The 27,546-nt window shown below is 42.8% G+C and overlaps 1 protein-coding gene across 2 annotated transcripts in view; it reads left to right on the top strand.

Moving 5' to 3' along the window:
• Nucleotides 1-260: 260 nt before the first annotated feature.
• The window catches only part of Nek7 (NIMA related kinase 7), a 136,435-nt gene continuing 109,149 nt past the window's right edge, over nucleotides 261-27,546 (top strand). The window contains exon 1 of one of the 2 annotated variants that reach the window (XM_052737091.1): nucleotides 261-353. The gene's annotated coding sequence lies outside the window, so the exon portion shown is untranslated. Of the gene's footprint in view, nucleotides 477-27,546 lie in introns of both variants that reach the window. The other variant, XM_052737090.1, reaches the window with a different exon arrangement.

Below are 27,546 nucleotides of genomic sequence, written 5' to 3'. Positions count from 1 at the left end.
GTCCTGAAAGGCATTCCCGGTGCTGGGACGTTAAAAGTCAAGGTTGGCTTTAGGCAGACTCTGGGAAAACTCCCTGCACTGACACGGGGTAGAGGCTCCTTAAACCACTTGGTCAAAGAGACTAGGATCAAAACACGGTGATCTGGAGGCAGGGGCCGACCGCCATAAGCGAGGCACACCCCAGTTCTCTGGAAAGCAGCTGCGTGGGCTCCGGAGCAGGGTGCGGGCGCGGGGAGGGGCCTGCGGCGGCCCGCCCTCTCCTCGGGGATGCCGGGATGTTTACCCTCCTGACAGCCGCGGCCGCGGGAGGAGGAGCGGAGCCGGGAGGATGGGCGGCCGCTAGGCTCGCACTGGTAAGCGCTGGCCGAGCGGGGTGGGAGCCGGCGCCTGCAGCGGCGCGGGCAGAGGCGATCGGCCCGGGGTCCCGCAGCCCGCAGCCCTGCAGCCCGCGTGGACCGAGCTGCCCCAGCGTCCCGGTGAGTCTGCACGGCCCGTCCGGGTGGGGCCGGTGCTGGGAGCGGGCGGGCCGCGTGGAGCCTCGGGCTCGCGTGCCTCCGAGGTCGGGCCGGGCCGCCTGCAGCTGGCGGAGGGCGGTGCAGGCCGCTGGCGGCGGGAGATCGGCTCCCAGGAGCCGCGACCCCCGGGACGCTCCGCTGAGCTGGTGGCGGCGGCAACAGGTCTCCGTGCTCCGACGGGAGGAACTCCAGCGAAGACCCGCCTCCGGGCCGAGCTCATTGGCCACCGTGGCTATTTACCGCTCGCGGATTGGCTCAACCGAGTCGGCTGCAGCCCAGTTTAGAAAAAGTGAAGTTCAGCGACCTGGGAGTCGGGGTGGCCGGGTGGCAGGGTCGGGAAGCGTTCGAGACCGATCCCCGGCTGGGATGCCGCAGAGTATGAGCCGAGTCACAAAGTGGGTCTAGGTGAAGTTAGAGGGCAGTGGAGGAGGATGCTGAGCAATGCCAGCTGCCTCCGCCTGGTGCTGGAGGCCTTGCAAGACCCACAGTAGATGCTTTTATGGATTCACATATTGTACTCCCAAAGCCGAAGTCTTTGCCCTCGCTAAATACTAAGAATATATTTACTTTAGAGCAAGATATGATTATGACCTTTACAATTCTGGTGATGGAACTGAAGACAGATAAAACAGTATAGAGATGGGATAACTTTTTTCTCTTTGAGATTACTAATCTTAAAGGTTGTAACTAAAAACAGTCAGAGGCCCGTAATTTGTATTGTTAGGACTACTCTTTAGTTTCCCCTCCAAGGAATCTGCAGGTCCCAGTAGTCACGTTACCCTACAGCCGTTCACGACCGTGCGCTTTGATAGGTTGTTTTACAGAATATTCAGAATATGTGTATGATGAGTCGGTTCTCTTCTGGACGATGGGATGTTGATGTGATCCAAGAGCGGCTTAGTACCCACTCTCAAAAAATTTATAATATGTTTGGGACAACCGGACAAACTCCGAAAACGGTGAATAAAAAAAAAAAAATACAGTTAAGCCTTGCAGTGCATGGTAGCATTTCTGGCTGGTCTTCATGGCTGCTGTATTTGGTGACGGCCAGTGCACTTGATTCAGCCGGCATACCACCTAAGCAGTTATTTTATCTTCCTAGCTCTCTGCTACACTCCGAGAGATCCGGTCCACAATTCGTTTTTACTTCCCAAACCGTTGCATCCTCTGCTTTGGCGGGGGTGGGGGTGGGGGTGGACGTTTGAAAGAAAAAAAACTTTACTTCTTAGCGGGGCAGTAAAGTGGATGGGGGTAGGAGATGAGAGGAGGGCCTGTGGAGAAAGAGGAGAAGGGACTCTGGGGTGGAGTGGAATCGGGGACCCGGTGACCATGCAGTCCTCAGATTCCGCTCTAAGGTGGGAGACCCCGCCCTTCAGGGCACTGACAGCCACCGCAGCCAATGGGCGGCGAGGACACCCGGCCCTAGCTCAGGAGGGCGGGTACTTCCTACCGCTGCCCTGGCCTGGGAGAGAGAGGCCAAGTTTCTCTGAGGATGTGGGCCTGTGGAAAGAAGGGCTGAGGCTCAGTCTTGTGAAATCAGTGCATAAAAATAGAGGGAGGGGGCTCTGGTTTCCTTGGCGCCCTTTGTTAACTTTCAAGATTCGGGCTCAGCTTGCAGTCACCGCTTCCACCGAAACCACAGTAGATAAGAAACGAACCTGGTCAGCAAATTAAATATAGTCGGTGACTGACTGGGGCTTTACCCTGGGGTCATCTGAAACTGAAAACCAAGAACTGCCAGAAGAAAACTCGGTCGACACTTTCATGGCAGTTTGGCAATCTTCCTACGGCTAAGACGATCTTGATTTTAAAAAGTCAAGACTGCATTTTCAGACAAACAGACCTATTTTGTAATCTGAACTACTCCTCAAGTGTATTTAGCTGGACAATACCTGTCTCACGTCACCCCTTTCCCACAAACATGCTCTCTTGGCTGGACACTTAGGAGATTTCTCTCCAGTGGTAAAACAAGGAAAACGCCCCTAGTCTGATGGCCGCACACGAGTGGAGGAGGGGAGCAGAGGCCGCATGGCTGGCATGCCCTTCCTTACTAAATTAAAACCCAGCATGGCAGTTTCAAATTAGCTGAAGTGCGGAGCAGTTACACTCTGTAAAGTTAAGTACTGCCAGGACTCTTCTCCCACTTCCGGCCTTCTGGGTATTGCAGTTGAAGTCTTTCAGCCCTGGCTTACTACAAACTTAAGTAGTTAGCATTTACAAAAAAAAGAAATTCAGTGATTTTTTAAAATAGATTTTGTTACTGTAAGAATGTGCAGGGTAGCTGTTCCCAGTTTCACCTAAGCGTCTTTTCAAATATGTGAGTAGTGTGTGGGCAGATATTTTACTTCATAATCTAGGCAATGTAGCGGCAGACTTACTGTAGTTCTGCAGATGTGTGAATGACATGGGTGGTTACTATGTACACTGAATTGATCTATCTGCACTTCTACAAATATAGCAACATTTTCCAAGAAGCATTTCTTTATACTTTTGAACTTGTTTCGCTTAATTCATCCTCTTGCAGTTTTTTTATTTGTGGAGATTTACAGGTGAAATAACGTTAGATTATATAAGTATAACCAAGCATATGTATTTGTGTAATTTAATGGAAGTTGACAATTTAATTTGTTTTTCCCTTGACATAGGGTCTCACTTTGTAGCCTTTGCTGGCCTGGAACTTACTGTGGATCCAGCCCAGCATGGCTTCAAACTCAGGGCATGCTCCTGCCTCAGCTTCTCAAGGGCTGAGATTATAGGCATGAGTTAACTATTCTTGGTTTAGAATTTTTAAACTTACACAACTTATGAGCTGTAAAACATCTAGACTACTGTTTTGTCATTTGTCAATCAATAGTTTGATTATCCCTATGGTATTTCTCAAAATATTTTTTCCTTCTAAAGAAAACAGCTTATAGTTTGTGCTTTTTTGATGAGGGGTGGGAATGAGGACAGAGCCTTAGGAACAGTCTTTCCTTTTTTGAGCAGGATAAATGATTTTTTTTTTAACCTTTATTTAAAAACCACTTTATCATACATTATATGATACCCTAATAGGATGAGCTGTACTGGAGTTAATAGCTGTCCACCGTATTATGCAGACAGTGTACAAAAGAGAAAAATGTACTGGTCTGTAAAAATTTACAGATTCGTGTTTTCTATGATTTAGTGAAAATAGTCCTTTTTGTGCATTGCCACAGCTCTTGTGTGGACAGTAGTTAAGGGCTACTTTAAACTCCAACTGCCTTTGTACAGATAGGGATTCACAAACTCTAAACAGTCTGATAATAAGTATTTTTGGCTTTGTGGGCTGTATTGTCTGCTGGAGCTCCTGCCTTTATAGCCACAGACAATACCCATATATGTGGTTATAGCGGTGCTCCAATAAAACTTTATTTATATAGAAGATAACATCAAAGGCCTACGCGTGAATTCTAGGCCACTGAGTTTCTGACAGCAGTGCTCTGTAAACGTTTTTTATTCTTTTAACCTGTGTAAGAATTCTAATGAATTCCGTAGAATAATGGTCACCGTGCATTCCCAAATTCTGCTTGCCGGCATTCGTAAACATACGAGCCACTTAGGTTAGTGTCCTGCCGTGAAGGATAAGGGCGCCAGGGTAAAAGTGTTTACTAGACTAGAACAGATGCCGAAAAGATTTGATAGAGAAAATAATCTGTAAGAAGAGACAGAGATGCAGGGGGCAAATACTCAGAAAGAGAAGCCCGGAGAGGGGATGAGGGGGGCTGTCTCTACAGTTAGGTTTAGACAGCCTTTGCGTCTGGGGAACCCCAGACCCATCCTGTGATGCAGAACGAGTTTGTGAGTGTGGACTATTTCCTGCTTCCTCCTTAGCAAACTAAGGTAGGATCCAATGCCAGTCACTTCTCCCTACTTTCTAACTGGTGAATTTTGATGTGTTTCATCAATGAGTTCTTATTTTAGCCTGCTGGTATGACTATTACCATTAGAGGGAATTTTGGGCATATGTGACTTAGTAAGCCCCTTTCCCCCCTTTCCTTTTTAAAGGAAAGTGGGAAAATTGAGAACGAATGTCACATGCCTGTAGTCCTAGACAGGGTAAGCTGAGTCAGAGAGTACTGGGAGTTCTAGAGCAGCTTGGACTACATAATGTCTCAAACAACGACTACATCTACCACAACAGAAAATAGAACAAAACAATGCCCCCTGCCCCTCAAAAAAGGAAAGAAAAGTGGACTTAGTCTTTGTAGCAAAAAAGGAAACCAATAAATGGCTGCAAAGGGCCTGTTGTCAAGGAGCGTGTGGCCACAGGGAGAAGCCGGGCCTCCTTCTGCTCAAAGAATGAGTTTTAGGCTGACTGGGGTGCAGCTCCCGAGAAGCAGTGGAATGCAGTGGAAAATGAAACACCTTGCAAATCACACAGTAGAACTTCTTCATCCTAGTCAGCCGTGGATCTCAGCTGTATGAGAATTTTGACTCTGTAAGCCCTCAGGGAGGCCGGGTGGAAAGTGGGACATTTCGGAGCTTGTGGCCGGTTGCCTTCAGCTACAGGTAATGTCTTTATCTGACCCTCCTGCGGGCTTGTATTCTCTTTTGCTGTGTTTACCATGATGTGAAGGGTCCAGGCACAGTGCCCTGGGTTTGTTTCCCTTCCTGTCAGCCTTGTTGAGCAATTTTAGTTTGTTCAGACTGTGGTTTTTTCCACCTCACATCAGCTTGCTTTGAATAGGAAATGAAAACATCTTTGGAAGTGCAGAGTAGTCGGTGAGGGGTGGTTTCATTTCACCCATTTCTTTATCCACGGAACTTTCAGGGGAGGGAGACGGTGGAGAGATACTTCTGATGACAGGTTCTGTCATCCACTCTGCGCTGGCCTGGCCTCGCCTGAGGAGGGTGCCTCCCTGCTCAGCACTTACAGCTTTCTCTGCTTGAATTCCTTCTTTCCCTTTGCCCTGTGATTTCCATATTTATAATTTAATGCTTTGCACATTTGAGATGGCATTGTAATGATTTTTTATTAGTGGAGCTGCAGTAAGGAGGAAGTTGCTGCTCTGGGGCCCCCAGAACTATACCCTAGCCATTGCCAATCACAGACGTGGCATCGCTGAGCCCTGGGACGCCATAGTCATCTGAATTTCTTAGGGCTGCTCTAACAGACTACTAGCCGGCAGCATAGAACAACCTGGATTGATTCCGTGCCAGTTCTGAAGGATGGGAGTTGGAGGTCAAGTTTCTCTTTGAAGGCTATGGAAAGTGTGTGCTGTGTCTCTTTTTTCTTTTTTAACTTTCCAGTATTGGTGGCAGACTTTTTCTTTATCTGGTTAATAAATATGTCGCTCTAAACTGCCTCTGTGAGGAGGTAATGTCACTATATGTCTATATCTGCGTCTTGCCATACAAGGACATCTTAATAGCTCTATCTTTATCTCCAGTCATTTTTTTTTTTTGTTTGTTTTAACTTGAGAGGTTTATTATGGCGCACAGCTGCAGGGAGTACAGCCCCTTATGTGAGAGGAGTCATGGTGATGGGAGAGACTTGACCACGGTGGCAGGAGTGTGTGATACAATTTGTCCATAGCTTGGTGGTGCAGGAAACAGATGAGTGGCCAGGAGCAGGGCCAGGCTCTACCTCTCATTACTCTTCCTCCCCAAGTGATATATCTCTGCTAGCTAGACTCAGTGTCACAAGGATCTACAGCCTCCCAAAGCAGCAACACCAGGTGGAGAAGAAGGGTTCAAACATACCAGCCCGTGGCGAACGTTTCACATTCCAGCTGTAACGTTCTGCACTGATGCCCATAGGTGCGTGGCTCACTCACAACTCAAAATATATTCAGTCTGACTTAGTCTTAACAGGTTCAACATTATTTAAAAGCCCTGCGTTTTAACCATGAGCTTCTGTAAAATGAAAAAAAATCTGAGTCATATATATACAGTAGCACAAAGAAAACGTCATCCAAAAGAGGAGGGATGGGGCACAGAAGGAAAGCCTCCAAGGGAAGCCTAGCGAACAAGCAACAAATTCTATAGCTCCTTATCCAGCACCCGGGGCCCTTGGTGGCAGCTTCTCAGCACTCAGGGGCTTAGGTAGACCTTCTTGTCTGGCTCTGCCATTTGTAATACTTGTGATTTATCTGGGGTTGAATCTTCATGGTGCCTGCAGCTTTCCTCTGTAGACATTGTTATGTTCCTGGCACTTGCAACATCCTGGGGTCTCCACTGTGACTTAGACTTCACTTTTATAGCTTTGTCCTTTGTCCTTTTAGGGTCTCTTCAGAGAACCTAACCCTGTAACACACTGTACCTCTAATTCTTGCACTTAAAATTTAGTGACAATATCTTTATCTATACTCTTCATTAGATTCTTTGCTGTATATGGATTTTAAAATTTCTGATGGTTTTGTCCATAATGGCAGATTTTTCAGCTTGTGGAAGGGCTGTATCTTAGAGATAAAGACGGGCATTGTTTTATACATTTATAATAGGAATAGTATTCTACTGAAACAGTGAAATGAATGTTCTGGAGCCAAGCTTCCATTTCCCATTATTATCTTGTAGTTCCCCCGAGGGGACTGCAGATGCCCAACTTACTAAATCATGTATTTTCAGAAGTAGTAGGAAGCTGACAAAGTCTGGATGAGACCTCTCATTGAATGTGGGAATCAACTGAAACCCAGAGAGGCAGGCTCGCTCATCTGTGTCTCACTGGATCCCAGGTCCTCTGATAGACAACTTACGCTTTTGTATGCTCTTTGTTTTCTAATAGTGACGAAGCCTGTGTAAGTTTCACGGGCTTCTGACCATGTGCACAGTGTGCTTTTCGGTTGTCTTGAATTACCAAATGCATGGTGTTTTGTTGGTGGCACTGGTTTGCTCAGTTCAAGACTTGCCGATAGACAGGTAACACTTTCCCTCTTTCAGCACCCACGTTAAAACCTGGAGCACTTTATTCAGTCAGCAGATACCTGAATGCTCTAGTGTGACCTTGGGAAGTATTTCTGTGGCAGCGAGAAAAGAGAAACGTCCGGGCTAGGTGTTCCATCTCTGCTTTGAAATAGGTTTAAAGGAGAAGAAATGGCCAGGATAGAGGGTTGTCCTAGGGAGGAGTCCTTCCTTACAGCAGTAGGTAAGACAGGAAAAGTTAGTGTTCCCATGTAGTCACAGGTTGTCCGTCATTCCTACACAGATCAGATACCTTTATTAGTAAACATCAAGCATGGCTATTTAGTATATTGAAAGTTTAATATAGCCACTGATATTTTCACCTTCCAATGTCTTCTCTTCTTCTGTGATGCAGACTTCAAATGGCGCCTCAGTTTCCTTTACCTGTTTTGTAATGATTTGCTCTTAGAAACTGAGTTGGGTTGATTCACTGTATGTGCTCCCTGTGTGGTAACAGTTCTTCTTGTCAAGTAGAAATGGACCATATCAACACTAGAGGATTTCGTGATTCCTTTAAACAGTCTTTATCCATTCACTCATCTAAAATAATTAATACACTGAAAAGTGTGTATGGCTTTTCAAAGTTGTTTTCTGAAGCTTCGGACCTCAGAGTGCCTGTGTAAGCAATTCTGATTTGATGATCATGAGCTTTGGTATTGGAAGGGTTTCTGTGTTGGAAACTTGGGTTGTCAATACATCATGCAGGTGACTCTCAAGCAGGGGTCCCTCAGGCTACCCCTAGAGACTGCTCTGTTACAGCGTTTTTTTCTTTTGTTTTACTCTACGTGTGTGTGTGTGTGTGTGTGTGTGTGTGTGTGTGTGTGTGTGTGTGTAGAGAGAGAGAGAGACACAGAGACAGAGACAGAGAGAGACACACAGAGAGAGTTCTTTACTATTGTAGATATCATTTCCTTTCCAGCAGAGGTGGGCAATTCTGGGCGTAGCTTTCTTCTAGCAACCAGGCTCTCCTGGCATATGTAAACAACATCTCAGCTCAAAATATGGATACGTGTTTTGAAATCACTGTTAGAGACTCACTGTAATTACTGAATAAGGAAGATAAATGTTTTCTACATAACAACTGAGCAAGGCAGAGAAGCGTTCCACTTGAGAGTAGGTGAAAGGGAACAGCAAACATGTCAGCTTTCGCTGCCTCCCAGCCCCTTGCTAGTGCGCTGCTGCTGCTTAGGCTGTGTGTTGCTCTGCAGTGTTTGGCATTGTTCCAGCGTTGTGGCTCAGTGTGAAAGCTTACCTCTTCCCTTGCTCCCGGGTTGCCTTGTTCTTTTTTTTTTTTTTTTTCTTTTTCTTTTTTTGCATAAGAGCAAACTTCCTTTGCTTGGCCATCTAGAGCTTTTGCCTCTAGCTCCCAAGGCCCGAGACCCACCTGCACTTACCCACCTCAGTACACATGGGTTTTCCGTCTTGAGTGTCTGGCCGGACTGGAAACCGTTCAAGAACGTTAGGATGAGTAGCTCCCTCCTTCCCTGCTTTTTCCATGACCGCTTTATTTCCACTTGGTGCTCTGATAACATGTGACTGAGTTCCTTCAGACTTCCTTCCCTGTCTGTAGACATGAGACTTTGCATACAAACGATTCTTTGTCTACGAACTCCTATTTGGTCATTTGAAAGCTGCTACCAGTGATTTCTGTTTTAAACATATACTTACTTTACGAGCACTGTGGCTCCATTTTTGTTTATGACTCTTTCTCCATCCCCTTTCCCTGATGCTCTGTCAGAAGTCCAGGTTCATTTTTGTATCTTTCCAAATGTTAAATGCAGGGTTTGACAATACAAGCTCACTGAATGGCCATGGAGCTCAGTTCCATGTCTGACTTTGGGGAGAGCATTGGTAGAGTGGGAACGGACTCAGGTATGCATGGAGAGGCTGAGCTAAACAATGCAGTACTGAGTACAGTATGGAGTGCCAGCACTTCTGCACAGGCCGCATTCTAGAACTCTTCATGAGGTCGGTGACCATGCTCAGGAGGTCAGAAGTTCCACATTTTCTGTCTTAAAAATGTTGCAGGGTGTTTTGCATATGTATTTTGAGAACATTCAAAAGACAGCCAGCTGGCTGCAGAGTTTGCCGCTAAAGTCAGTTTCCAATCAGGGCGAGCTTTTCTGAAGCCCTATTTGCCAGGGACAGACCATGTGACCTCTGGAGCCTCCCAGTCTCTTTCAGATGCTTCTGTAATGACATTGCCTTTGTTTCTTATGTTTTCCCCTTTTCTTCTTTATTCTTCCATTCCCAGAGAAACTTAAGAGCTGGTTGGTGAGTAGCCGAAAGTGAACTGAACTGCTGACATTTAAGGAAAGGGCCATAACAGAAGGGAGAAGGAAACTCCCAGTCAGCAGTGGCATTTGGGAAGTATGGGCCCAGAAATAGAACCATTGGTGTAAGGTAGGAAGGGAAAAAGAGACCATCAAAAGGGAGAGGACGTTGCAGTAAATATGAGAAAGGAAGATAAGTGAGTAACTGTCTTGCTGTCCAGTCGTTTGGATTATTGTGGATTATTATAAAATTGTAGTCATGTAGTATGTGCCCTAGTTAGTTAACATTCGTCCAGTTTGGAATTATGGCGGCAAACAAAACATTTAGATTTACACGTGCTTGATTATTATTGTAGATATAAAAGCTGCTAGGTGACACCTGGTTTTGTTGATTGTTTATGGCAGGATGGAAGATGTTAGTTAATCCATGGCCAAAAGAGCCTGCTCCTGCTCTACCAGGAGGCGCCACGCTTCATAGCCAGCTCTCGTGATAAGACTCTGTGCTTGGGGTCCTCACTGTCGTATCTAGACTATACATTGAGTCTGTAGGATTATGCTCCAGATTGAAGCAAATTCCCAGCTTTCCACATTTTGTACTTCAGCTTTATGTATAGAATATGAGAGTAAATTAACCATCAACACTGTATAGTATTGCCTGGCTCGCCAGTTTCCATTGCGGTGTCTGATTTTACCTAAACTGACCTATCTTGTTAGATTTACTTCTGTATTCCCTTGTTTTAATCATACCTGACAGCTTAAACTTCCTTGGATGAATTGATTTTTACTTTTTCTCCCCATTGCTCAGTCTTTATGCTCTCTCACTGTTTTTATGCTGCTTTCCACACCTCAGCAACTCTATCTTAGTTATCAAAGTCGTCTTCATCTTTTAAAGCCCTGCGCTATATTATACAGAACTTTGTAAAGGAGCACCTGTTTCTCTGCCTCTTGGCTTCGAGACCTTTCTCTCTCATCATTGATAAGCTTGTCCCACTGTGTTCCTGGAATATCACTTTCCGGAAGGTGTGAATCATGTCTGTACATGTTTGTGTTTCCTACAGGGCCCAGTACCATTCTTGTCAGAACTGGCCATTCAGGGAATGGCAGATGCCTGCTTCCCAGAGACTGTCAGGAGTAGGGGGTTTGGGCAAGTTCTAGTAGTGAGAGACCAAATGTCCAGGACAGTTGAGCAACTGGTTTCAGGGAAGGCTAGGGTGGGTGCCAGGCATATGCTTCCTTCCGCAAGGCTCACACAGCAAGGTGAGAAGGAGGGTATACCGTGAGAAACAGCTGAGGATCTGATCTGGGAGTGCTCCCTGTCAGGGCATTCAGGGACCTTGACAGGAGACAAGCGTTTCGTATAGGAGTTCTAAAGTATCTCCAGTGGCACCCATGAGATAGGAACTCAGATTAGGTATATCAGACTTGGATTTGCTATGAGGAAGGATGTAGAGTCAAAAAAGACACTAGCTGGCTTGGTGATTAGATACATTGGAGGCATGAGTAAGATGGATTAGAGTAAGTGCCATAGGTTTGTAAAGGTTATGAATTTGAAAGGGTGTGGGGGACACAGAATAGTTGGGTAGAAATTATGTAAATACAGTACTAGTGTTAAACAGTATTCAACTACGACAATATTTTCAAGTTTTGGTTTGATTCCTGTCAACTCTTTAATGTAATAGCCTAGATCACTTTAATCAGAAGAACATTATGTTTGTTGTTCCTAATATTACTTTAAAGTTGCAATGCTTATTGAATAATGTCTTCGTACAATCAGGGTTTCACAAAATACATTTTCTGGAGAAAATGCCTTTTCCATCCATATGCTTGTGTGTGTTGAAAGGCATACACTCACAGTTTGGCGTTGTTGGCTGGCTTTTGCTCAGAGCAGGAGGACAGTTGCAAGGTGATGCAGGTTAGAATTAAAATAGTTTGGGAGAGTTTGCTGAGAAGGCAGGTTTAGCAGCTCCCAAGTTAACTTTGTGTCATTCACTCAAAGAATAGTTCAGTTCTGAGGTATGAAGAATGATATGAGAACAACTGAATTTATTTTCTCAGAAAGTAAATTTTAAATGTACTGCATGGCCATGGCTTTCTGTATAAAATCATTAACAACTCTTGCTGTGAGGCCAGAGAGATAGATGCTCAGAGGTTCAGAGCTTTTTTACAGGATGGGATTTGGGTTATAAGAGTCACAACTGCCTGTAACTCTATCTCCAGGGGATTTGATGCCCTCTTCTTGTCTCTGAGGAAAGCGCGCACACACACACACACACACACACTCCCTGATTTAAAAATAATTTTGGAAATGTTGCTAGTAAAAGGCTAGTTTGCGGAATCAGGAGTCTCAGTGTTTTTTAATCTACTTGTGTTTTTCCTGATTTGCAGTTTTCTCAGAATTCAACTGTGTCTACCACTTGAGTACCAATACATTGCATTTTCTCCTTAATCTGTTTTCCCTTAGGAACAGGATTAATTTTTTAAAAAAAGAACAAACAAAAGGCTGTAATTATTATACCTTTCTTTTTTTAATGTTTGCGTGCTGTGGGATAGACAAAGAAAGCTTGAAGTTTGGTAGAGGGAATGTAACAAACTGGCTTTTTGTTTGGTTCAATTTTGATTATGTCCTACTAACCTAATTATTCATTAAATAGACTGTTGCTGTGACTCAGGTCCTAAGAATGCAGTCAGGGCCTGGGCCAGGGTTAATGAAAATGTTCGCTGGGCTGGAGAGAGCCCCAGCAGCCCTGGAGTTCTAGCTTTTCTTCTTAGCCAGGGCCTGTTTCTCCATCTAGATCTTAGGAGCATCCGATGAATTGATGAGGAAGATTTTACAACCACTTTATGCATTATAGTAAACTGTAGTATGTAAAGAAAAAAGAATTGTGGAGGATCAGAAGGAACCCTAAGAATGTTAATCATTATGAGCAGTAAGGCATTTTACAAGCAGAAGGTGCAACATTTGTTAATTCAGAAATGTTATTCTTTCGCCTTTATTTTACTTAGATAGATGCTATTTTCTGCCTTTTTGATGATTTTTCTATTAGTGAGTGCTTGTTTCAGACCAAAGGCTGATGGAAACAAATGACCTTATAATTAATAATTCATACAAATCCGAGTATTTCTAAGTTGTTGGCCTCTATTCCAAAGGGCCTTCAACTTTGTTGTGAGAGAAGTCACTACTGTGCATTATTTAGTACAATAAATTCAGCAGAAAATTTTTTTATCAGACTTGGGGATGGGTCCAATGTTATTTATTATGCTTTGTTTTTTTCTACACTTAAACTAGAATCATCTGAGAAGAGACCTTCACTTGAGAACATGCCTCTATCAGACTGCCCTTGGACAATTTGTCTCTGGGGCACATTCTTAATGATTGACATTGGAGGGCTCAGCCCACTGTGGGCAGTGCCACATTAGGAAGGTGGTCCTGAGTTGCATAAGAAAGGTAGCTGAGGAAGCAGGGGTGGGATGGATGACTCTGCTACAGTTCATGACTCCAAGTTCCTACCTTGAGCTCCTACCCTGAGTTCCTTTGATGGAGTGTACCCTGGAAGTCATATAAACTCTTTCCTGCCTGATTGCTTTTGGTCAAGGTGTTTGTCATAGCAGTAGAAAGCAAACTAACGCGTTCATCCTAACTCTTTATGTCAGTCTATGTGCTGGGATGTTTAACAAGCTTACTGGGCTTCAGTTGTTGCTGTGTGAGCAAATGTATGGCATAGGAGTCACATGAGCGGCCTCTGCCTACAGTTAACCTAAACAAAAAGTTTATCAGGAGCTTTTTTTTTTTTTGGACAAACTTCTTTAAAAATCCAAATGGGGATCTTGTCATTCACATTCTCAGAGAGATTCTGTGACGAAAAGCAGAAGAAACAGTGCTCCCTCTCACCCCTTTATCATTTCACACTTTGGAGAAGCATCCCTGACTTACTCCTTAGCCTTTTGCACGGAAGGCGGCCGACGTTTGTCCCTTCTAGGATAAGGATTTGGGATCTCGCTGTATTGTTGCACCTGGACACAGTACACGTTCCTTTAATGAGGAACAACTGAGGAAGAAGGCAGAGCTCTTGCTCTTAATCACCTCAAGTTAGATGCCCATGTGAATTTGCATTCCGTTTCCTGACGGCTAGGTCAGTACTCTTTATAATCACTTTTTTCTTCTGACTTTGTTTATTCAAATATTTATTGGAGTTTGTGTATCAGAGGTATACAAATGAGGAATAAACATCCGGCTTCTAAGTCGTTCTTGCCTCAGATGTTTAGTAGACGGATTGGACCACAGATGGACTTCATTAAAATTTATGGCGACGAGGAGTGTGCTAGTTAGTTCTGATGCAGTGATGCAAACTGGAGGCATCTGCGAAGAGGAAACCTCAGTTGAGAAAATGCCTCCATCAGATTGGCCTGCGGGCAAGTCTTTGGGGGGCATTTTCTTAATTAATAATCAATATAGAAGGGCCCAGTCCAGTGTGGGCAGTGTCACCCCTGGGCTGGTGGTCCTGGGTTGTGTGAACCAAAGCAAGCTAATATAGCCATTAGGAGCAAGTCAATGAGCTGCTTTCCTTTGTGGCCTCTGCTTCAGCTCCTCTCTCCAGGTTCCTGCCTTGGCTTCCCTGGATGGACTATAACTGAGCCAGATAAACCCTTTCCTTCCAGAGTTGCTTTTGCTTGGTGCTGTATCACAGTAACACAGACGCAAACTAGTACAGAGGGTTACCCGGGAGGGAATAAGGCCCACTATGACAACCAGCTAGGAAGCTTCTTCAGTAAGATGGCACAACCTTTGGCAGAGGAACGGAGGTTTGAAATAACCTGGCATTTGGAGGAATATAAACGGTGTATTAAGGCCAGAATGTAGTATTTCTACGGGGAAGAATGCTGACGAGGACAGACCAGGGCTCAGAAAATTATGCTTCATTCATTAAAGGGGTTGTCAACACAGGAAGGACAAAGTTATTTGATTGTCTTCTCAGATATATTACTTCTATGGAGGTAAGGGGGTAAGTAATAGGGTTGCTATAACCTAGAGAATTATATGGGTGGCCGAGGCAGCAGTGCATTCACAAGAAAGGGACTACAGGATTGAGTGGGTTTAGAATGTTTAAGACTTTAAACATACTGTGCCTGGGCTGTTGGACAGAAAAACATGGCCGTCACAAATGACATTGTAGAGCTACAGGTTTGAAACTCATCAGTATGTTGGAGACAGGCTCTGTGCCTCTGAAAATGCATGACTATTGATTTAAATAATCAAGGGATTTACTGTTAAAGGAAACCTGAGCAAAAGAATCAGCAGCCTTGTTTATTGATCATGGAGCAAGAGGTGCATTTTGTATAGAAATGATAAAATAGATAAAATAATTTCCCCATCATGCTCTTCATCTTAGATTCACCTGGCCCATTTGCTTTATTGCAAGTGAGCACAGAGCAGTAACAGTTACACATGTAGTATTCTGAACCCGTGCATAATGAAACCAAGTTACTGGAACCAGACTCCTCGTCAAGAAATTGGAAGTGATCAGAGTATTCTTTTTATTATCACAAAACGTCAAAAGTAATGCAACAGTTACTTTAATAATCTGAGGAAAACAGGGTAGTGACTAAAAAAAAATGTGTGCAACCAAATTCTTGTTTGTGATGTCAATGGAGTATATGCTTACATTTTCAAGGATTAGAGAGGTGTATGTTGCACGTGAGCTTTTAGAAATAACTTGGAAGCGTGCGATTAGAGAATTACAATTTCCCAGAGGTCATTGGGGACTGGGGATCTTTGAACAGAAGCTCTGTGGAGGAGCATGGGAATAAGTGTAATGCAGAAGACTAAATGGGTGTTCTGCAGGACTAGAAATGCTGCTACACAATGCCAGAAGCCGTTAAAGAGATAGGCCGGGGTTGGAAAGTCCTTAATCTAAGAACTAAGAATCGGGTATTAGGGAACAGGGAAGAGGCTTCAGGATCAGTTCCTCAGCCAGTGTGGGGCTGTATTCCACAACCTCTCAAATGAGCACACGTGTTGTTGAAGGAGGCCTTCGAACAACTTGGCGTTGCCATCAGTAGACTATCAAATAAGGGAGGCAGGGCTATATGCTTGTTTTTTTAAAGCTTGATAAGATCAAAGCAAGAAAACATGGTCCCCATGGCAGGAGGTTCAAAACAGTGTGTGTAGGGGGGTGATACCCAAGACAGAGTGTAAATAAAACATTTATTGCAGCGTAGTAATGGATTTGTTCAAGATTTAGATTAACGGACAGTCCTCAACTGAGTGCACTCAGAAGATACCATCTCAGAACCAATCAAGTGAGGGAGATTAAAATTAGAAATAGGCCAAGGCCCATCAGGAACAGACAACAGAGAAGACAGAGAGGTAGCAGTGTGAATACTAGAGTAGAATTAATGAGAATAATCATTAGACAAGGCTGAAGAGTTGCCTAGTGCCCTGAGAAGTCATTCTCTAATAACTGGAATAACTAAAGAAATCCTCCAATAATCGGAATAGCAAAAGGAATGTGAGTCGCCCACACAGTTAGACTTCTAAGCTTAGTTTCTAAATTTGTGCTTTAACATTTTATATTAACTGAATAGGGAGCTTCTAACCCATACTATTGAATTGCTAACCAAAACCTGCCAGAATTAGGACCAAAAGAAAACATTTTGATCATCTATTCACCAAGCCATGTCCAGGATTTTTTTTACCAGGATTTTCCAAGGTAATACTCCAGATTTAATAGAAATTTATAGCCAGCCAAGTTTGGAAAAAGCTGCATAAGGCATCTTTGGGCATAGCACAGTGCACTGTAGCGTATTAGGAACCTGGTAGCTCAGTGTCCTGTCGACTCATTTGACATGGATGCTGCCCTTTTGAATTTTGGTCATGAAATACCAGTTAACATGTCATAGGAGACTGGTCTTTTAAAGCAGGCTTTGGAACACATAAATATAAATGTACAAATATGTGATAAAATTAGAATAAACCATGTAGTTGGAGCCTTCGAGAGATGTCTTAGTAGTTTAAAGCACTTAGTGCCAAGGCTGAGGACCTGAGTTCTCTCTTCAGGACCCACAGGCTCTGGGGCGTGGAGTCTCCCGAAAGCTTCCTCAGCCCCCACCCCTGCATTCCCCATGGCATGTTGTGACCCCTCAAAGTAAATCAATACAGGTAATAAAGGGATTTGATAAAGATGTGGTTTATGTAACTATATCAGCATATTGTATAGTAATATATATGGTTAACATACATTACTTATATTGTACTTTATTTTTTTTTTATTTTTTATTTTTTTTTTTGGTTTTTCGAGACAGGGTTTCTCTGTGTAGCTTTGTGCCTCTCCTGGAACTCACTTGGTAGCCCAGGCTGGCCTCGAACTCACAGAGATCCACCTGGCTCTGCCTCCCGAGTGCTGGGATTAAAGGCGTGCGCCACCACCGCCCGGCATATTGTACTTTATGAGATAGTTTTTATACTTATGTAAATTTGTAATAAGAACGAAATGAAATTACATGTTTAACAATAATAATGGCCAGGAGTTATCTGAGCATTAATAAAGATGACTTGCTAGGAAACAGTTGCATGGTTCATTGACTCCTTTGGTTCAGTAAGAGTTTTACGCTGAGCTGAGAGGAACAGGCAACATTATCTGTCATCTGATGCTGGCTCCTCTTTAGTTCAAAAAACAAAAAATCCTCTTTAAAAACAGGGATTACTGTTTGACCTGGGATATGGCCAGTTTAATATTATAATTTCATATAAGCCTGCCTTTTCCCCCTTTTTTCTTCTCTTTCTCTGCAGACCAGGCTGGCCTCAAACTCAGATATCTGCCTGCCTCTGCCTCCCGAGTGCTAGGATTAAAGGCGTGCGCCACCTTGCCCATCAAGTCTATGCTCTTAATTGTTGTAGTTTAAGTTCTTTGATAGAGGAAATATGTGAACTTTATGATTTTTATTATTCATTCTAATAAAGAGCCTTCTTAGGGCTTCATTGGTCTAGCTATTTAAGTGAAAGCATTATTTGTAATGTAGCCTTGTATAATTTTAAGATTAAACTAGACTTTAGAAAAAAAAATTGTTGTTGTTTTCCTTTTTTTAAAATTGTGAACCACCATGTGGTTACTGAGAGTTGAACTCATGACCTCTGGAAGAGCAGCCAGTGCTCTTAACCGCTGAACCATCTCTCTGCCCCCTCTCCCCCTTTTTAATTGGTAAAACACAGTGTTTCAGAATTGAAATAGATGGTCTTTAGGGCAGGCTTTTATATTTGGTTAATTTATGCAGCAAGTCTTGAATTCTTAAGATGAAGCTAATTATGGGCTAATCCTTAAGTGACTAGATGTTTATAAAGATTCTTGAGCACTGAAGTGTGTCTCTCGGCATACAGGACGCTGAAGGCGGCTCTCTGGAACAGAAGTGGTTGTACAGGAAAATGAAGGGATTTGGGGACCTGAGGCTGGGCTGGAACTTTCCAGGATGCGGTTGAGTCTTGAACTAAACACAAATTTCTGTGGTCTTGGCAAATGTCTGCATAGTTCTTGAAGCCCTAGCTTTGACCTGTGGCATTTGAAGAGTTTGAGAAAATGTTCATATGCGGATTTTTGTACTTGTTCCTGCCCAGAAGGAGCTTCCGGCACACCCAGCTAGTTCCGTGTCCGTGAGCACTTGCACATGCGCACAGCACACAGGGCTATGGCTCCTCTTGTTAAATTTCTTATCTGTAATCTGTAATTATTTCCTATTCGCTCTGTGGTAATGTTTTCAGAAGTCTCCTGTGGAAAAGTTCTGTGAAGTATAAAACAGTGTGTGTATTTTTGCGGGAAGAATACATACCAGCAGAGTTTGTAAACCTTAAAAATCAAGACAGAAGGACAACTTGAAGATCTTTTTTGTTTCCCTTTTATATGGGTTTCCAGTTCAAAAATAAGCTTGCCATAATATTTAAAAGCCATTATTACATTGTAGAAAAAGTTCATCAGTAACATAGTTGTGCCATAACTTGTAATCTCGATGCTGACATTGTTCCTCTAATTTGTTCCGAATGAATCCTGAGACCTGTTTTAACTGTAGGTTGATGAAGACATGAGCACAGTTGGATGAACTTTTGTTTCTTCCTAGCAGTGTGCCCAGGATTGGGCAGACTTTCCCTCTTATGCCGGATTGCACAGGAGAGATGGGAAAGGCTCTGAGACAGGCCCAAGGACTTCCTAAGTCGGCTTGGCTCAGGAGTGATAGGGTCAAGGCCAGAGGTAGTGTTTTTTGTTGCTATCACTTAACACATCTCTCCCTTTTTGGATACACTTTCTTGCTGATAATTATGACTTTGTAACCCTTTTAAAATTATTATAATCAAATTACAATCTTATAGGGAGGTAGTCAGATGATAATGTTGCTTTTGTTTACTGAAGAATCACAACGAGAATACACATGGAGTATTGTCAAGCAGTTGTTATTTTTTACCTTAGAGGAAACAAATTCACAGTTGTAGTAAATGAATTACCTTCATATAGTCATGTACTAAAAATTAAAGTGTGAATTAGTGAATAGGCTTAGAGCTCAGACATTTTTCAGTGTCGATTTGCAGTAGGGAAACTGTCTGTGGAATACTGTATGAAGCGATGCTCCAAATATACGTCCCTAGTGATTGACTTCATTTTAATGTAAGAAAAATATGGGGAAGTTTGTGCACGGGGGACAAGTTCTTGCACAGAGGCCACCTGTTTTTCATGCTTTGCTCACTTACTTTAAATATATAGTACTGCCCATGTTTGCTGAGAGAACTAATTATAATTTGAAATCTTAGAGCTTTGTGTTATCTTTAAATAGTTTAGAAAAAAAACAAAAACAAGTGGAATTAAAACAACATTAATTTTTGTTTGTTTTGTTTTTGGTGAGGTCATACATGTTTGGTATGTCACGCTAAGCAAATAAAAAACTCTATCCTTCATATCTTACCTTTCAGATTACTCAATTTTTCTTTTCCATAGAAAAACTTAACTGAGGGGCACCTTTGGAATTACACATCACTTCCAAGGTCATGCTCTGGGTGGTCACTAACCCACAGCACCCCTAAATCCCCATCTGACTCAGAATGTCAATAAACTCTGAATTTGTGTAACATGAGTTATTATTTATGAAGAAATTAGAATTGGGTGAACTTTAGAGACTAGACAGGATGGGAGGCTTCATCATCCAGTGGTGTCAGTTGATACCGAGGTAACTAAGGCTGGGAGAGGATGGTCAGATGTCTCAGAGAAATCCCTGGTTAGACTTGGTGGAGTCTGTGTCAAGTCCCGCCTTCTCCCCTGTGACTGTCCCTTTGTGAGAATTTCCCGAGTGACATCCAGGCTGCCAAGGAGTTGGGCAGCTGCAAATGTGAAGCCAGAAACTCACCAGCTTGTGGGACTCTTAGGTCTCATCCACTGGCTTTCAGGAGAAACAATCACTTGACCATTTGACGATTTATTTTGCCCACAGACTAACCCATAATTTACATTTAAAATATAATTTACTAACATTTAAAAGTCAGCTTTTCTGACTCATATTCTTGCTGCCAGGCCCGGGGCACTTGCTTTCAGTGTGTATTATAAATAATTAATAAGTTATGGGAAAGCAAACGCCTCTTTAAAAATGACAAATTAAAGGGCAAGTGGTTGAAGTAGAAACTCATTGAACTTTGTCAATTAATCAAATAATGTTATATTTTAGTATTATTGGTTTTCTCTTCTAATATAAAAGTGATAAACATGCATTTAAAATGGCTTTGTATGTTTAATATGTTGAACAAATTGTAGGTGTGTAGTATTGTTTGTTTTTTGGATCTTTGGCTTTTTTTGTGGGGGCCCACCACCCAAATAAATCACACACAGAGGCTTATTCTTACTTATGAATGCCCGGCCTTAGCTTGACTTGTTTCTAGCCAGCTTTCCTTACTTAACTTATCCCATCTATCTTTTGCTTCTGGGCTTTTCCCATTTTCTTTTGTAAATCTTACTCTTACTCTATGGCTTGCTGGGTGGCTGGTCCCTGGAGTCCTCTTCCTCCATTTTCTTTTCCCAGATTTCTCCTTCTATTTATCCTCTCTTCCTGCCAGCCCCGCCTGTTTCTCTCTCCTGCCTCACTATTGGCCCTTCAGCTCTTTACTAGACCATCAGGTGTTTTAGACAGGCACAGTAACACAGCTTCACAGAGTTAAACAAATGCAACATAAACAAAAGCAACACACCTTAAAATACTCTTCTCCAACAGGGTGTTCTTCGGGTTTATTTCTTTACATGGAAATAGACTGAAATAATCAATAGACAACAGTAGGTCAGTAGCGAGTGTCAGAATAATCAGCTTCTAGAAAGTTCTGTTTAAGGGACAGTTTTAACTGGAAGACTGTAAATCCCAGAAGAATTAGAGGTGCCTGTAATGGTAGCTCTCAGTTAGGAACTTATTTGTTGACATACTAATTTCACTAATACATGTTTCACTAATATTTAGGGGTTTTCTCTTTTGTTTAACTCTTGTATTGAGTGATAAGTAGCCCTATTTTAGCCTGTGTGTCTAGATAGAAAAAACTGTTTTAAAAAAAAGCTTGGATGTGCATGCATGATAAAAGGGAGAAGGGAAGAGAGATGGGTTATTTTGTATTTCTGCTTTCCCATCATAGACCAATTGCATGGATTATAAATCAGTATTTGAAATTGCTCTTCTGATGGTTCTGGGGTATTTGATTTCAGTACATATTACCAATAATTAAGTAATCTGAAAGTAGGCGTTGCGGGCCTTGTAAGTTTATGTTTTGAACATGGCTTCTGTTTTCCAGATTTTGGGAACCGTTAACTGTGTTCTGTCTCATGCTGACTCTGTTTACAGCATTCACAGACGAGTTGAATAAAACGGAACACAGCTGGTAACCCACAGTAGCTTATTGTGTTCCCGGAAGGTTAATTGTGGAAAAAGAACTGTGCCAGGCATTCTGGGAGAGTCAGAGGGCTCTACTGCAGACTTTGCTGGTAAGGCCTTCATAATTCCTCTTGGTAGTGCCATTAACGGTATGAAAAAGGCCTTAGTGCCGAGAGTCTGCCATAGCATGGGGCTAGCATGGGGTAGTAGAACAGGTGGGGGTCATTGTCTAAGCCCTCGTGGGACTATGCAGATTTGTCCCTAGCTTTGAGGGGAGTTGTTTCCATGGGTGAAATTAAGATCCCTGAAGCCCAGAAATGGGCCTTTTTTGGCAGTGAGAGTTGGGCATGAGACTGATTCATTCTCTTTACAAAGGCCCACATGGTGGCATCTGTAGAATGAAAACCCTGCCCTCTGACTGTCTGAGACCCAGTCCTAAGGGCCGCACTGGGTAGCCTCAGGCTTGGTTGATATTCCTTGGCTATCTGTGGGGTGGAAGTTTCTGCAAACTGCTCTGCGAGGTTCTGAGTCTCAGTAGAAGGGCCCTTTGCTGTTTATCTTTTCACTAGCATCTGCCTGGTTTACACAAGGAACTGGGAAAATTTCTCTTGCCTGAATAAGGGCCCGTGATGCATGTCCTCTAAATATTACACTTGATATCCTTTTGAGTGATGGTAAGGTTAGTCCTATACCTGTGGTAGTCATTTGAAAAGTTTCACTCTGTGCTTCTCTTATTTGAATGCAAGGTGCCATTTACAGATGGTCTTTACCAATATTTTTCAGATCCATTGAGACAAAGCCGGATTATGTAGGCTTTATGTTCCCATCTACTCAGCAAACATTTGCATATCTACTACACACTCATGGTGATATCAGCATTGGTACTACAGTGTTAAGCATGACAAACTCCAGGTTTTTAATGGCCTCATATCATTCAGAACTTGAAACGTGGTTCACCAATCACAAAAAAGAAGGGTTTTTTTCCCCCTTTATTCTGATTTATCCTAAACAATGTCCCAAGTAGACATCAGAATATAGGGACCCACCTTGGACATTATGTATAGTGGAGGGACTTAGGCTGTTTAAAAAGTTTGATGCCTACTAAACAATAGCTTTCTTTAAAATGATTTTATAATGAGGATACAGAGATGTGAGAGTTTATAGTTAAAAGTGCATTATTACTGCTACTTAATATTCATTAATTTCTGACAGTATTCTAAGTAGCATGTAGAGTTTTGCCTGGATTTATTGGTCAGTCCTAAGTGATTGAATCTAACATGTCAGTGATTCAGGCATCAAAATTAGTTATAGTAATCGGTTATGACTTTGAATGAGCATCATCTTTTGAAATAAGATAATTTATAGTTTTCTTTTCTCTCTTCAGTTAATTGGCTTCATTTACTTCATCAGTGTCTAAAGGAGAGACAAATTCTACCTGGCCATTCTTGGAAATTTTGGAATATAGTTTCCATTTAAAATAATCGTACTACTTCTATATATTCATTGACCTGACCTGTTTCCCTAGATCTTTTAAAGATCCAGAAGGCATGTAACTAATGGTTAACTTAAGAATTCTAAATGAAATTTGATTCGTGTCTAAAGCCGTTTTACCGACTTTGAAATGTGCCACACACACCACAGAACCACCATGATACCCAGGGAAGCTGGTTATCCTTGAAGATGCTAATGGAACCTTAGTACATAACACAGTGCTGGGGAAAGCCCCTTCACTTTCTGAGAGGTATTGGGAAACTTTATAATAAAGTTGGTGCCTTCAGTGCTGTGTTTCCAAAATCCAAACACACACGTAATGTAGAAGCTTTGTGCGTTATTATAGATCTCCTGGTTTCTGCACATCTGCTTTTAGGTACTGCCCTAAAAGCAGATATTCTTTTTTTTTTTTTTTCCTTTTTAGAGAGGCCTCATGCTTAGTGGTTCTGTATTTGATTCTTTCTGTCATGATTGGGAATTGCTTTCTTCTGTCGTTGATAAGAGGCCCTATTCCCCCACCTCCCCATCTGGGCACGTACTTGCGCTTTAAGAAGTGCTGTAGGGCGTGGGGAGATGACTATTGGTAAAATGATCGAGGACTGTAATAAAAACTGGTCTGTCAGTTGGGGAGACAGGAAGATGGGTGCCTAGCTCCATCAGAGAGCTCCAGATTCAGTGAGCAAGCCTGTCTTAAAAAAAGATAAGATGGAAGTCCAGCATTTGACAGAGACGCCCAGCATTTGACAGAGACACCCAATATTGACCTCTGGGGTCCACTTACAAGCGTGTGCACAGGTGTAACTCCTATCCCCGCCAAATAAAAAGCAAACAAGAAGTTCTGTCAGTGACCGCCTCCTTTGTACTTGGTCTAAATGTGAGAGAGTAAAAAGTATATTTTTTACTTCCTGCTTCTCTAGGAGAGCAGAGCAAGTGAGTTCTCCCAAGTCTTAGGCTTAGTAGAGTGTTTTTGGTAGACATATGCATATGGACTGTGTTTGGACTTGGAGAGTTCAGTATCCCGTTTCTTACAGAGGTCTAATGTAAAAACATTAAGAACTTAAATAGTTCTCTGGATGTTGCAGATTGCCAGCCGTGAGCATCCCGTAGTGATGTTCATAGAGTATCCCTGGCGAGTATGAGGAAGAGACAGTGTCTCCTTTTATGGGTAGTGCTGCCTGGCATCACTGCTCTGCCCATCTCCTTGCCTCTTCCTCCCTTACTGTCCATGGTTACTGCTAATTATCCACTTTACAGAATCCAGGATCACTTGGGGGTGGGCCCTTGGGCTTGCCTGTCTGGGAGTATCCTGATTATGTTAACTGAGGCAAGAAGCCCCACCCACTGGGAACTGCTTCTCCTGAGCTGAGTGAAAAGGAGGGAGCTGGGCAGGGCCATTTCTGATCTGCTTCTTGACTGAAGATGGACGGACCAGCTGTCCCAGGCTCTTTACTGTGACTTCCGGCAGCGATGGACTGTAAACTGGAATGCTCAGCCAAAGACACCATTTCTCCATCATGTCTCTTTTTTTTGCCAGTATGTCATCACAGCAGTGGGGAAAGAAAGGTGGACACTTGCCATGTGAACTTCTCCTTAACCTTAGAGCGGCAGGCAAAATCACTTTCTAATGGAAAGGATTCCTGAGAAATGTCCTCACCACTTGATTGCATGCCCCTGCTGTACCTGGCATTTTTCACGTGTAGAACTTACCACATTTGTTCTTACCCAACCAGCTAATCTTCCTAGCTACATTTCAGATACCCTGAGGGCAGACACCCTGCCAGTTTGATTCAGGCTCCCAGTGTCTAGTACTGTGCCTGGCGTACAGTAGGCCCTTCCTTAATAATGCTAGTGTTGTAAGGATATAAGCACAAACAGAGAAGCTATCACTACCAATGATAACAAGGAATCATAAGCCACATTCATATAATATATATTATATATATATATATTATATGACACCTGAATTTAGTTAAGTGCCCAACATTGTAAAAGATACACAAATTAAAAGATTTGTTCCGTTATTATACTGTGGATTGAAGCTAATCTGAACATAATATTTCCATGGATTTCTTTAAAAGTAGTTGCAATTGTTTTATTTTTTAATCTTTCTCAACTATGTGGTCGTTACTGCAGTAAATGTACTAAGGTGACAGCTAAGTTTTTTTTTTTTTTTGGTTTTTTGAGACAAGGTTTCTCCGTGTAGTTTTAGTGCCTGTCCTGGAACTCACTCTGTAGACCAGGCTGGCCTCAAACTCAGAGTTCCACCTGCCTCTAGTTTTGGGATTAAAGGCGTGTACCACCACTGCCTGGCTCAGCTAAGTTTTATCTATCTATCTATCTATCTATCTATCTATCTATCTATCTATCTATCTATCTGTCATCTATCTACTTATCTATCTCTATTTTATTAAATATAGATATTTTTCATATAATATATCCTAATTATGGTTTTCTGTCCCTCTCCTCCTCCCAGTTCCTCCCCATCTTCCCTCCCATCCAGATTCACTGCCCCCCCCACCATTCTCTCTCCAGATTCACCGCCCCCCCCACCATTCTCTCTCCAGATTCACTGCCCGCCCCATTCTCTCTCCAGATTCACCGCCCCCCCCCCCATTCTCTCTAGTTAGAAAACAAACAAGCTTCTAAGGGAGAATAATAAAGCACAATACAATCAGATAAATGAAAACAAACAGAAGGAAAAGAGCCCAAGAAAAGCTACAAGAAACAAACACAGACGCAGAGACCTACTTGTTCCCACTCTCAGGAATCATATAAAAACATAAAACTCAAGCCATACATAAATACAAAGGAACTGTAGGGGAAAAAAAGAAAGAAGGAAAGAAGAAGCCCTGACATGGCATGAGGAGGAAGGAACCTCCACAGGCGCTCTTGAGTTTGTGTCCTTTGGCCATCCAGTGCTGGCCATGTAGCCTGTCCTAAAGAGTAATTTGTTTCCCCAGTGAGACTCCCTCGGAGAAAACTACATTTTCATCTGCAAGTGGTTATCACTTGGAGATAGCTTCTGGGTTAGGGATTGAAGCATGTGTCCACTTCTCCTTTCAGCTCTGGGACCCCATCTGGCGCAGACCTGTACAGGCCCTGTGTATGCTGCTTCAGTCTCTGTGAGATCCTATGGGTGTTGGTCCACTGTGTGTAGAGGCCTTCTTTCCTTGGTCAAGCCCTCCATCTCCTTTGGCTCTTAAACTCTTTCTGCCTCCTCTTCTGCAGGGTTCTCTGAGCCCCGAGGGGAGGGATTTGATGGAGGCATCCCATTTAGGGTTGAGTCTTCTAAGGTCTCTGACTCTCTGCTTATTATCCTGCTTATTATCTGGCAGTGGGTCTCAGTGTTTGTTCCCATCTGCTGCAGGAAGCAGCTTATCTGATTATGACTGAGCAAGGCACTGATTATGAGGATAACAGAATGTCAATAGGAGTCATTTTATTGCCTTTTTATTTTTTTGACCCATAGTATTTGGCTTTACTCTCGGTCCCTGGCCTATTTAGGATCAGGTTGTTCGTCACTCAAGCAGGGTCAGGTATGGGTTTCATCTTATGGAGTCAAATCAGATATGGGTTGGTTGCTCTCACAAACTTTGTACCATCATTGCATTAGCTTTTCTTACAGGCAGGATACCCTTGTAGGTTGAAGGGTTTTTAGGACAGCTGAGGTTTCCTAACAACCACATATATGTTTAAAGTCTGATTTTTCCATGCCTTCTGAGCAGATTCTCAAGCCAACACCATAGCTGCTTTTGTTTCTTAAAAAAACTCCTGCTGCTGGGGATGGGAGCGTCGCTGCTGGCTGCTGTTCACAGCGTCAACTCTGATGCCTACCGAGCTTGCTGCTGTAGCTAGAAAAGGAACAGAGCTCAAAGAGATTTCCCCGTTTGTTTTTCTCATTTGGTTGTTCTTAATTATGCCCAAACTGATCTGAACATTAAAAATATTCTGAAAACTTTCTCACGCTAATGAAAGTGCGCCAAGGACAGAGCATGCCCGCAAGCACCACACTGGGAAGTCTAAATTAATTCTTGGGCATGTTTTTCTTGTACTTTTGAAAATCGAGACCACACAGTTACGCTGTGATATGTCACCTAGAAGAAACAGCCCTAGAAAGCTGTAAATTGTTGAGTTGGATGAGAAAGCAAACACTCCCCACCTAGCATGAATGTTTTTCTGCACATTGTGTGGTAGCTGTTTAAGTATTAACTACAAGGTGTGGTAGATGTTTAAGTATTAACTACAAGGTGTGGAAGGAATAACATTGGGAAAAAAGGCACCAAGGAGAAAGGTAATCTTGTTAGTACTGTCAGTAAACCTGAATAAACCAAAAATGAAACACATTTTATATGTATGTGTGGATATATGTTTTATTATAAGGAAAGGTGATTGGCTGCTGGTTGTCTTCTGATTAGTTATCACTTTAGTTTCCCGATGCTGTACTAGCGGGCACATAGTGAAATACTACAACA

Source organism: Peromyscus californicus, unplaced genomic scaffold, assembly GCF_007827085.1.
Source record: "Peromyscus californicus insignis strain IS unplaced genomic scaffold, ASM782708v3 Scaffold_14__1_contigs__length_90479793_seg_2, whole genome shotgun sequence".
NCBI classification, from domain to species: domain Eukaryota; kingdom Metazoa; phylum Chordata; class Mammalia; order Rodentia; family Cricetidae; genus Peromyscus; species Peromyscus californicus.
This window is presented reverse-complemented; position numbering and strand designations above follow the sequence as displayed.